At 42.9% G+C, this 12,043-nt stretch overlaps 1 long non-coding RNA gene across 3 annotated transcripts; it reads right to left on the bottom strand.

Annotated features, from left to right (window-relative positions):
- Positions 1–746: 746 nt before the first annotated feature.
- LOC119269438 lies at positions 747–3,611 on the bottom strand. Of its 3 annotated transcripts, none has more exons than XR_005133618.1 (4): positions 2,898–3,611; positions 2,174–2,548; positions 1,946–2,090; positions 747–1,187 (listed from the first exon to the last, which is right to left on the bottom strand). It is a non-coding gene; the product is annotated as an uncharacterized LOC119269438 (long non-coding RNA). The 3 variants fall into 3 exon arrangements; XR_005133617.1 differs by lacking the exon at positions 747–1,187 and having other exon boundaries at positions 1,194–2,090; positions 2,174–2,265; positions 2,350–2,548; positions 2,898–3,610; XR_005133616.1 differs by lacking the exon at positions 747–1,187 and having other exon boundaries at positions 1,194–2,090.
- Between the last annotated feature and the right edge of the window lie 8,432 nt (positions 3,612–12,043).

The raw sequence follows: 12,043 nt of genomic DNA, 5'->3' as shown, positions 1-12,043 counted from the left end.
ATAAAGAAAATCTTTTTTGTAAAATTGTTTGAGATGGTTTTTTTAATGACCTTCTTTGGGTTTGTAACAAGACTTGGTCCGATGCGACACGATACGACATAATAGTCTTCAGGGTGGCGGGCATGGCAGCGTGCCCTAAGGAGGCGGGGTCGAGAGGTGCGCCGTAGACGCGCGAGGGGGGGGTGGGGGGTGTCGGCGGTGACGCACGAGGGGGGGTGGGGGGTGTCGGCGACGGGTGAGGAGTTGGGGCCAATGGGAGGTGGTTGTGGCGGCGCTTCCAAAATGTACGCCATGCTTTACAATAGAGCACAGAAAAAATGGTTTAAAAACACATCAAACTAATCTTTTTTTAATCTAAACTTCTTTGTTTTATCTTTTTAGAAAATGTGATTGCTATTGTATAAACATTAAATTGCTCCGTTATTTTAATTTGTACTTCTTGATTTGATATTTATGAACTTCTTACAATTTTCAGTGCAATAAGATTTTTTGTAGTTTTACTAACTTCTAGTGTATCCAAAGAAATTAATGTTTTTTTTCTTTTCTTCTAAAAAAATCGTCTAAGAACTTTTTGTTTAGCTTGTTGCATTTGAACTCCTAGAGGCTTCAACAACAAATTAAACAATATGGCTAAACACACACTAGTCGTAGTCATAAACATGACTTATATTTTTTTATTTGTGAATTTACATGTTTTTCTCGCACATGAATTTCTCTTACATGAATTTTTTTGTTGCATATTTTGAACTCTTACGTTTCTTATTTTTGAACCTCCTCCTTTTTATAGACAAAACATGAATTTTTTTAACCCATTTCCACGAAGACACACACAAAGCACACACACACACATAACCATCGTATGCACAAACGCCACCACAACATCTCCATTGTTCTTTTGACGCCCGGTGCTGATTTGAATCCCATACTGTAGTTGTACTTCTTCATCGAGGAGATATAAGGAGCAAGCATGGAATGATTGAGTGGGATGAACCTAGGAGATGCCTACAACTACAGACCTTCTGGAACACTTTCTATTGACCTTCAGGGTCAATTTCTATTGACCTTTAGGATCAATTTCTATTGACCTTCAGTCATTTTTTTTTTCATTCCAACAAGTGAGCAAACTAGACAACAACACATAATGCTCCTATTTTTAGGGCTGAACTCAAGAATCTGGCGAAGCCGGCCTGCAACAATGGCCAATTTTTTCAGAGGATAAACGCAAACAAATGTGTATAAAACCATAGCAATCTAGTGTCAATATTTTTTATATGTTCAATAAAACCAGAGCAATCCAATGTCATAAACATCCATAGTCCAAAGAACAAAATGACCACAGTATATATGTACAAAGAAATCTTTTTTCTACCACACATGCACCTTTGTTCTCATACATCTCCCAAAAAAATCAGAGCCATCACCATTGAAAGCTAGTCATGCAATAGGAAAAAGATGAGCACTTCTTGCAAAAGCGAATGACTAAAAGTTGGTGGACAACTAGGACTATTTAAGTGAAGCGCTTGTAGTATTAACCCGTAGCTCCTTCATGTTAACCAATTCCACCAGAAAACGCCATGTATGGATTTGAACACTACAAACCACTATACTAATCTCTCCTTGCGTTGGCTACAATTGACTCGCTTGCGTCGGGGTGTTGTGCCAGCGTCAACAGCTCACCACCTTGGCTCCTTGCCGTCAGGTGGTGGAGGTTGGCAGTCTGGTGGCCGATGCAGCCAAACACCGCCAGACCGTGCCAAGAGTTCAGTTAGTTTTCTGAACTTTTCTCAACAGAACAAGCCAAGAGCACGCCAGACGACCTACGACTGCTCGCTGCTATGACAGCGGGGTATGAACTATAGACCTTCTGGAAGTTATCTAATCCTGTACTGTAGATTCAAGCATTTTAAACTCAAAAGATGCCTACAATTCTCAGTTTGTGCCTAACCTAGGAGTCGAGGAGATCACCACACAGGACCAGATAGAGGAGTGCAAGTGAAGCAACCTTTTTCTTCAGAAAATCAACAAACTGAACTTCGGAAAATCAAGAAACCGAACTTTAGAAAGTGAAACAAACTGAACTTCACAAGGCCCTGCAAAAATATACACGATTGTAGTCCACTTTAAAAACTTCAGAAAATCAACAAACTGAACTTCTAGAGGGCCAGATGCTGACCTTCCTCTTCGTAGTGCCGTTGGCGACATGTGGATACGAAAACAAAGTAGCACTAAATGCATGCCACCTTGGTAGCCACATACACAGGCTAGCTGAAGCTCAAGTAGCTAGCAAATTAGAACTTTGAACGAAAAAAAATTAAGAGGGAATTGCTCTCACAAGAAGTCTCCCTTTACCGGATTCAGCAGAAGTTGAACTGGACGTTGAGCAGCAGGATCCAGGGTTGTGTTGCGTTCATGAACGGCCGGCGGCTCCGTCGTTGAACAGCCCGGGGCTGCGTAGTTGAACGGCTTGGGGCTGCGTTGGGAGGACTCAGGGCGGCGCTGCAGATCGGGTCAGGGTGAGGGTGCTCTCCATTCCCCTGAAGAAAATGCTCTGAAGGACAAAACACACACACAAGAATAACTGCACATTAGGATTTCTGAATGGTCCTCTGTTTGTAGACGTAAAGAAGTTCAGAAGGATCCTCGGACGCACGCACACTAGTGCATGAACACACGCATTAGCACGTAGATCTCAGTTCCTCACATTCTACATGGTTAATTTTTTTAACAGCATATGAAATGAATTGTCAAATCAATACTCAGAAAGGGGCTCTCTTTTTATGGAGATACAGACCCAATCGTTCATGCTTCTTTTTTAACATACTAAGATGAACAGCAGAGAAGCATCCATACCAACAATAATGAATTTGCAAACAATATTGGAGAAACAAACATCAAACCTGTAGCTTGAACGAGTAGAGCTGATTTCGGAAGTAGTGGTGCACGGGTTCAAGCAAAAGCATGACGTGAACTACAATTTTTGCAAAGTTCATTGCCCCAACACACAGATCTTGCAAGAAGCCGAAAGAAATTAAACAAAATAGCAACAACCAAAACAAATCGGGCGGTGACGAGCTATGGCTCCCTGTGTTGCCGTCGCAGTGGAGAGAGAAGGAAGGTTGTGGAGGACGCGCCGGAGAAGAGGGCAAGCCGCGCTAGAGCAGAGGGAAGGTCGCGATGGAGCAGAGGGAAGGTCGCGCCGCAGGGAGGTTGGTGGCGGGGGTGGTCGGGACGGAGGGCGGCCATGGAGGAGGTGGTTGGGGCAGGCGCGGCGGAGGTGGCTGGGACGCAGGGCTGGGACGGAGGTGGGTAGGGTTGAGGGCGGCGACAGAGGTGGTCGGGGCGGAGAGCGGTAGTGGAGGTGGTCGGCGGGAGGACGACGGCGGCTGAAGTGGTCGGGGCAGATGTAAGTGGCAGAAGTGGTTGGGGCAGAGGACGGCGGCGTGGGTGTCCGGTGGCGACACGATCCAGGAGGCACGCGGGACCGGCGGGGAGGGGAGGCGCGGGGTCGTTGGCGCGGGGCTGGCCGGAAGGTGAGGCGCAGGGCCGGCGGGGTGGGGGGCGCGGTGGCTTGGTCGGCGGGGATCCAGGGATCGTGGAGGCATCGTGACGGGGAGAAGGCCGTGGGTGTGGAACGGGCCGTTCGGGAGGTGCATAATGGGCCAGTTTTTTGTCTGTTAAGGGATCTCAGGAACAACCCCATCGAGCCTTATATAAGGCGATGTGATCCAAATAACTATTCTAATCCTAGGATTAGAATATATATATATATATATATATATATATATAAAGTCTATTCAAGATCCTGGGTTAAAAATAAATAATTCTTCACCCCGGTCGGACGACCCAGCCAGCCGGCATGCCGACTTGGCTCCATTTCATCGCACCCGCATGCACCACTTTCCAGTCGAGCCGAGGTAATTTATTCCTTATCAATTGTTTTCTTACGATAGGGTATAGCCGCTTAGGAGTTGCCCCCACTACCGCAATTTCTGGATCTATTGGGAGCAGAAGAGGCGTGTAGTTCGGAGGTGAGCGGCGGTAGGTTTCGGCGGCGAGCCGACGGCAGCTGCAGGTGGATTCGGATGTGTGCGACGCTGGGGGTGCCTTCGTTGGCTGGTTCCAGCGTGGAGGCGAGCTGCGTTTTGAGAGGCTTCCCGGCGGGTGGCAGCCTCGTCGGCCGGCGGTCGCGCCACGACCCGCCTCCACCCTGCGCTCCCTTTGTCGCGCTGGCTGTGGCCCGGCCTATGTTGGTTGTCCCCGCCCCCTTCCTACAACCAGCGAAAGCTGACCCCGCGTAAGATCAATGGCCTTCGCAGCAGCAACATCTATTCAACGCCCCGAATTCTTCAACCAGTTGGACGAGCTTTCATGGCCTTTTTGTCCTAGCTGCTAAGACATTCAGGTTTCTTTACCTCTTTCCTTTTGTCCCTTTGTATGTGTGTGCGCGCATATGCAGGGCGAGTATTGTGCAGGAAGATTATAAAGATCAGGAGTCAATTTACATCCTATCTGACTTAGATCTTTTTTTACTAGTTAGGTTTATGATTTGGCTTTCGCCTGTGTATAAGTTTATTCCTAATCAGGAATCAGCTACCGTACCACCGTAGCATTTCTCTCATTCTGAATCTTAAATGTATTTTAGAAATCCTATATTAATCATTTAATTTATGACATAATTTGAGAATGGTCAAACAAAAGTTGTTGTTTTGTTGCAAACCTAGATGTTTCCATTTTTCAAATGCCATGTAATGTTTCTCATAGGCTCGACATATACATCTGCATTTGTGCTTGGCTGTCTATCCAAATTCAATTTCTTCCTTTATTTTTGTTGGTTCGGTGATGCTTTTTTCTCAGAGCTTAGGTATACTGTTGTTAGCTGAATTTGATCATAGACTGGTCTTCTTTCCATGTCATGCAAAAGCAACAACCTTCTCTTTATGTTGTGATTTACAAAATGTTATAGGTATACTGTTTCTAGCTGAATTTAGTTGACTGATCCGATTTCAATGCCATCCGAAACAGCAACTTTCTCTTTATGTTGTGATTTTAAAATTTGTTATAGCTCTGGTTTGAGTGAAACCACTGAAATTCTTGATGGTGGATGATCAGAAGTTCATTTTTGCTTGCTTGCCATCATGCCATGATTCTTTTTTTTGCCATGATTCTTGGCCTCGATATGTTCAAATCATGAACCGGGGGGCATCAATTAGAGGTGCATGCACTTCATGTTTTGTGATGCTGAAGATGATGCTCATTTAATCATTTATAGATGTAGATATTGATTTTACATACTATTGATAAAACAGTCTTCTTTGCCTTATGCTCCCTTTTCTCCCTAGCTATTTCATATTAGGTTCTGCCAATTCTCATGGTCCATTGTGCTACCTACTTGTGTAGGTTCCTTGTGTAAAATAATGGTATTATTTACTACATATAGAAGAATATCTTCACCATGGATGTGTGGAGATAGGTAATTTGTGTTGAAAAATAATTAATAAGTGCTAAAATAGAGCATGCAGGTTACATTTGTGTGTACCTGTTAGCACCTTTGCCAAGAAAAAAAATCTATGCATACAGTTCTGGTCAATGGTAAATAGAGTATCTGAGTGGAAAGGATGGAGCGTGTGCATTAACATTTTTAGCATGATGCTTTATTTTTTAGTCGGTCTATAAACCTTATATTAAGCTGCAATTTAATGTTTCTAACTGAAAACTGTGACTTACAATTCTTTTGGTGGAATTTCTAAACAATGAGAAGTCCAGACTTGAATTAGGTATTCAAGAGAAGTCCAGACTTGAATTTGAATATGAGCGCGACCTTGAGCAATGGTGCCGATGAGCTCACCCATGCGGCTAGATCCTAGATGAGTGTGAATTGGTTGTCCAATGACTTGCGCTAGAAGGTTGTGGCGTTCACTCCCAGCACGCCCAACAGCCAAGCAATGGCCGCAGTGCTGCCGGATTTCTGGGATGGAGTCGACGGGGAGGGCGGCGAAAAAGACGTGCGCCCACGTGTTGTACTCCCATGGTCTCACTAGTCTACGGCATGTGGGCTAGGATACAGGTCAAGGGCCTCGGCCGGGCTGCGCAGTTGGTTGGCCTCTAATTTTTTAACACACAAATTGTCCATACTGCTAATACTCCCTCTGTTCGAAAAAGCTTGTCCCTCAAATGGATGTATCTAGCACCAAGTTAGTGCTAAATACATCCATTTGAGGGACAAGCTTGGGACAAGCTTTTTCAGATGGAGGGAATACCTTTTTAAGTGAGGGGTAAGTTTTAATCTAAACCATATATCTTTCTCAAAAATTGTGAACTTTCCAAAGGAGGGTGTAATGAAGCACACCTCATAGAATAAATAAATTTAGTAGTATGTAATATAATTATTTAGCATGCACTAGAAGCTGCAGTTGCTTGATTAACCATGATCTAGAATCTTTTTAGGTATATAGCGGGCGTCTTTCTATACGTGCTATGATTTCTTACTATTATTTAATTATTGGCTGATCCTAGATTTTAGTCTCTCAGTTTTTGAGTAAGAGTTAATTTACGTTGATCAAATATGATTGAATTCACATTATCCTTTAGGATAAGATTCGATGCGGTAATGCTACTAAGAATATAACACAAAGATACTAGAATAGTACAACTTGTCGTGTGACGTTGCTGGGTGCTAGGCCATAAGGGCCACTACATCTTGGGGTATATTTGTACTTTTGGAGAATCAGTCTGGTTGTGCAACTAAAGAAGTTTTCACCAAGTGTGAAGAATCTGATATTTTCGATAGGGGAAATTGATTTTTTTTCTTTCTAATTGCAAGTTTAGTTCACCAGTAATCTCGTACTTGCTCTCTGTTTTCTGATTTGCCAGGAAAATGAGGAATGGGAACTCTGCCACGAAAGCGAGGTGGTGAAGGTGTTTGTAAGAGACTTGAAGATGAAGAGCAATTATCGAAGTTGTGGTTGTGCAAATAAAACATGGCACCGTGCATAGGTTTGCTGAGACGCTGAGGGATAGACCTGTAGGTTTTCTCTCATCCATAGGTTTGTGTATGTTGTACTCATCGGTAAAACACATTGACATAACTCACTATAAGCTGGATGAACAAATATATCGTTTTAATTGGTTTTTGAATAGTCGGTCCTGGGTGAGGATTAAGAATTCCTCACCCAGGTTTCTTCACCCAGGGTGATTTGTCTGGTTCGCGAGATGGGTAGGGTGAAGTATAAGAATTCCTCTAACTTTCTGCATTTTGTACGTATGAATTTACTGCTATTTCTTCTAAATTGTACTTGGTTTGTTCCTTATGATTAAAATTGGTTTCACTTTCCTGGAACAGACTTTGCAGCCCAATACAAGTATACTTCTCTGACTTGGAATAGTTTTTTTTGTTTGTAATTTTTTTTATTACATAGTACAACAGCTTATTGTGTCACTTCTATTCTTGTGAGCCCAAACTGCCTTTATTTCCTCCCTGCTGTTACATTTATCTTGTTCAAAATCACCAAAACTATTTTTATGTTTCCTTTTGTTGTTTTACCATGCTTATGAATTGATATATTTTACATTTACCTGCCCTCCCCAGAAACGAAGGTTCAGGAGGACTTTTGTTGCTCTAATGCTTCTTCGATGACGGTTTTGCCGTTCTCCCTTGCAGATGGAGATTGCCACATAAAGTGCACTGATGGCTCCAGTTCTTCACCAGATGCTGCATGCCCCGCACCGGCCTCAAGCACGTGAGCCACTATTACCTTGTTCTAACTGGTTAACAAAATCAAATCCATTTGCCCATTTAACTTACTTAGTTAACTTTTGTTGATAACTAACTTTTATTGTTTTTATATACTGCAGTGTCTTTGCCATTCTGTTTTATTATACTATAATCTAATTGTCAGGATTTTTTCTATATTTTGGTACATAGATTTTAGGGTCATAGTGCAGTGCTAATGTTTTCCCTGCAGGTCATTTAGTCACCGGATGTTCTATCTTTCAACATGTGCATGCTTGCTGTCGTGCTCATGTTGTAATCGTGGCCTGTAATCAGTCCATGATCCTTGTGTGATGTGATCGCAGAAGTTGGGCATAACTGCACTATTACGCAAAAGATGTGAATATTAACTTAAGAAGCAGAGATGAAACTCTGGCCGATAGCAAAAATACAAAGCCTGTTTCCAAGTATATTGATGTAACTTCACATCTTGCCCCCATTCCGGGCAGATGCTAATCAACTGAATGTATGCTAACTTTGAGAATGGAGTCACTCTTATTATGTATGTTGCCACTGTAACCGCATAACATGCATTTCCCATTTTTGTTATGTAAAATTCTGGCAAGAAACTTGTTGGGATTAACTATGATTTTGTCCTATTTACTAGTACTATAGTATTTACTCATCTCTCAACAAATTCTTGCCCCTGCCAAGGGCAATCGGAGGAAGAGAGCTTTGAGTGGGAAACTGCATGTTGAAGCAACACCTCTTGTTGAACAACCCAGAACGAGGGAAGACTCGTAGATTGCGAGAGGCCTGGCGTGTTTACTAGAGATTTAAAATATTCAAAATATCAGTAACACTATGTATTGGGCAGACTTGAAATACCAATATTAGCGTATCAATTTTTTCCTATGGTTTCCTTCGTCACCCATAGACCTAGACTACCTTTCTAGCTTTCTAACTCCAAGCTAGCTTCGTTACTATGTAAAAGGTTAACATTGATTTGTAATCAATAGATTTCTGTTAGCGTAACCCTACCTGGCTACCTCCAATGACCGGAGGCACATCGATCGTAGTCAAAGCAAGCATGTTGACCCATGGACGTAAACGTGCAATGTAAATTTACCTCAATGCTTTTGTGTTTGACTGCGGTGGGCGTTGGCCCGATAGGTCTCCTTGAAACCATAAATTTACCTCAGGTTGATTTATTTCTTACGTTGGCTGTGTGGCACAAGGGGCCTGGTTGGTTGCTTCAGGTCCGTAATTTTACAAGGTGGGGTTGTCCTAGTGCGTACATGATGGGTGGGGTGAAGAATACATCCTGGGTGACGAATAGTGCGACCCTATATATATATATATAGGGGCGCCTCCCAATTCGGCCTTCCCCTTTCATATTCATCCGGAGAGGGAAGGAAGGAGGAGGGAGGAGAGAAGGAAGGGGGAGGCTGAATTGCTCCCTTTCCTTTCTCTCTCCCCCTCTTTCCTTCCTCCTTTATTTGGCCTACATGGGGCGCACCAGCTCCCTAGGGGCTGGTTTGTCCCCTTCTTGGCCCATTAGGCCCATGTAGTTGCCGGGGGATGTCCGGAACCCCTTCCAGTGACTCGATATGTATCCGGTATCCCTAGAACACTTTCGGTGTCCGAATATCATTGTCATATATATATATATATATATATATATATATATATATATATATATATATATATATATATATATATATATATATATATATATGAATCTTTACCTCTCGACCATTTCGAGACTCCTCGTCATGTATGTGATCTCATCCGGGACTCCGAACAACATTCGGTCACCAAATCACATAACTCATATAATACAAAATCATCACCGAACGTTAAGCGTGCGGACCCTACGGGTTCGAGAACTATGTAGACATGACCGAGACATCTCTCCGATCAATAACCAACAACGGAACCTGGATGCTCATATTGGTTCCCACATATTCTACGAAGATCTTTATCGGTCGTACCGTAATGACAACATACGTTATTCCCTTTGTCATCGGTATGATACTTGCCCGAGATCCGACCGTCGGTATCTTCATACCTAGTTCAATCTCGTTACCGGCAAGTCTCTTTACTCGTTCTGTAATACATCATCCCGCAACTAACTTATTAGTCACATTGCTTGCAAGGCTTATTATGATGTGCATTACCAAGAGGGCCCAGAGATACCTCTTCGATACTCGGATTGACAAATCCTAATCTCGATCTATGCCAACCCAACAAACACCTTCGGAGATACCTGTAGAGAATGTTTATAATCACCCAGTTACGTTGTGACGTTTGATAGCACACAAGGTATTTCTCCGGTATCCGGGGGTTGCATAATCTCATAGTCAAAGGAATATGTATATGACATGAAGAAAGCAATAACAATAAAACCGAACGATCAATATGCTAAGCTAACAGATGGGTCTTGTCCATCACATCATTCTCCTAATGATGTGATCCCGTTCATCAAATGATAACACGTGTCTATGGTTAGGAAACTTAACCATCTTTGATTAAGGGGTTAGTCTAGTAGAGATTTACTAGGGACACGGTGTTTTGTCTATGTATCCACACATGTATCAAGTTTCCGGTTAATACAATTCTAGCATGAATAATAAACATTTATCATGATATAAGAAAATATAAATAATAACTTTATTATTGCCTCTAGGGCATATTTCCTTCACTTAGAACCATCACCACAAACACACTCCAACGAACAATCCAATAGAAAAATGCCTTATGAAAACAAAAGGGCCAAAGTTCATAATGCCGTTGATGGCGACCAAAAAACACTTACACGCTTCCGCCACTCATTGCTTTAGGAACAACAAAATTCTCATCCTCGTCTACCAAGGCACTGAATATTTCGTACATGAACAAAAAAAATCCATCTTCAAAGAACCGCCACTGTCTCGTCTCTTTAAATAGAACAGAAACTCTATCAAAACTCAAACAAATACCAAAAAATAGAGTCCTCCCGCCAGCAAGGGCTAGGATCCACCTTGCCTACATGGCCCTAAGGCCACAAAGACGTGGCCGACATGCGCTGGTGCCGGCACCGGTGGGGCACAAGAAACCTAGCGGCTAGATGCCCTTTGCGTACGAGCAGCGAGGCTATTACGAACGAAGGGGTAGCCTATGCTACACCAGCTACTTTTCAAAGATGCATATATAGTTATATTTGTTAAACAAATAGTGGAGGTGTTTATGGGCGATTTCTTCAATTTTTTAGACTTCTCTTGATAATTATTTGCAGAATCTTCATAAAGTTTTGCAGAGATGTGAGGATCAATCTGGTTTGTAGGCAGGCACAAAAAAAAGGCCGGAGCTGGAATGGTACTAAGAGATAACCTAGGTAACATCATCTTCTCGTCCTGCAGGGTACTCTTCTCATGTTGGGATGCACTCGAGGCTGAGCTAAGTGCATGCATGGAAGGGCTTTCTATCGCTATTCAGGGATTGTAACTTCCAGTTTGCCTTGAGATAGACTCACTTCCCGCTGTCAACTTGGTGAAAATGGGAAGACATAGATAGGTCTATCTATGCGTCACTGGTGGTAGAAATCAAACATTTATTGTCTCTTCGTAGAACTCGTATTACTCATGCCAAGCGTGATCAGAATGTAGTTAGTGATTACTTAGCAAAGTTTGCAAGATCGAAGGGCAAAACCGTACTCTGGCTGGGTTCCGAACCAGCAGAAGGTGTTGCTCTTTGTAAGGAGATATAGCCCTTGAGTAATACTATCAGTATTTACCTGCAAAAAAAAAAAAGCAAATTCCATACATATGTTTCCCATCAAAATAATTCATGGACCATGCTTAAGGATTCAAGTTGAAACTCGGACTAGCAAGTCTAGAATTTGATCCCAACTTCTTCTTTCTAGTAGAAAAAAAAAGGCATTCATTTCGTACATGTTCTCATCGTACGTGCAAGGCGGAATAGGAGCCTGTGCACATTTGAAGCTGCATTAGCCAAACCGTACACGTCGATCCGGATCCAAATCATCCAACGGTTTCGAAAGGACAGCCATGTTACCTCAAAAATTGCCAATCAATTATTATGATCTAAAGAAATCGAGAAATATTACCTGGGACGTCATGACTCACGATCTATCCCTGAGCTGTTCGTTAATGAAACAGATCGATGTAGCGAGCACGTGCGGCTGCTAACCAGGTTCAGTCCACCGTGTCATCGCCAAAAACGAACCGGGGCGCATAGGCGTCCAAGTGCAACGGCCCCCCTGTCCAGCCTCTCGAACTCCAATCATTCTCCCTCGCCTGTCCCGTTGTATGCACTCACGCAAGGAATTACCAT

The sequence above is a fragment of the Triticum dicoccoides genome, chromosome 3A, assembly GCF_002162155.2.
Source record: "Triticum dicoccoides isolate Atlit2015 ecotype Zavitan chromosome 3A, WEW_v2.0, whole genome shotgun sequence".
Classification (NCBI taxonomy): Eukaryota; Viridiplantae; Streptophyta; class Magnoliopsida; order Poales; family Poaceae; genus Triticum; species Triticum dicoccoides.
Note: the sequence above shows the minus strand (reverse complement) of the source record. Positions and strands in the feature narration are given on the sequence as shown.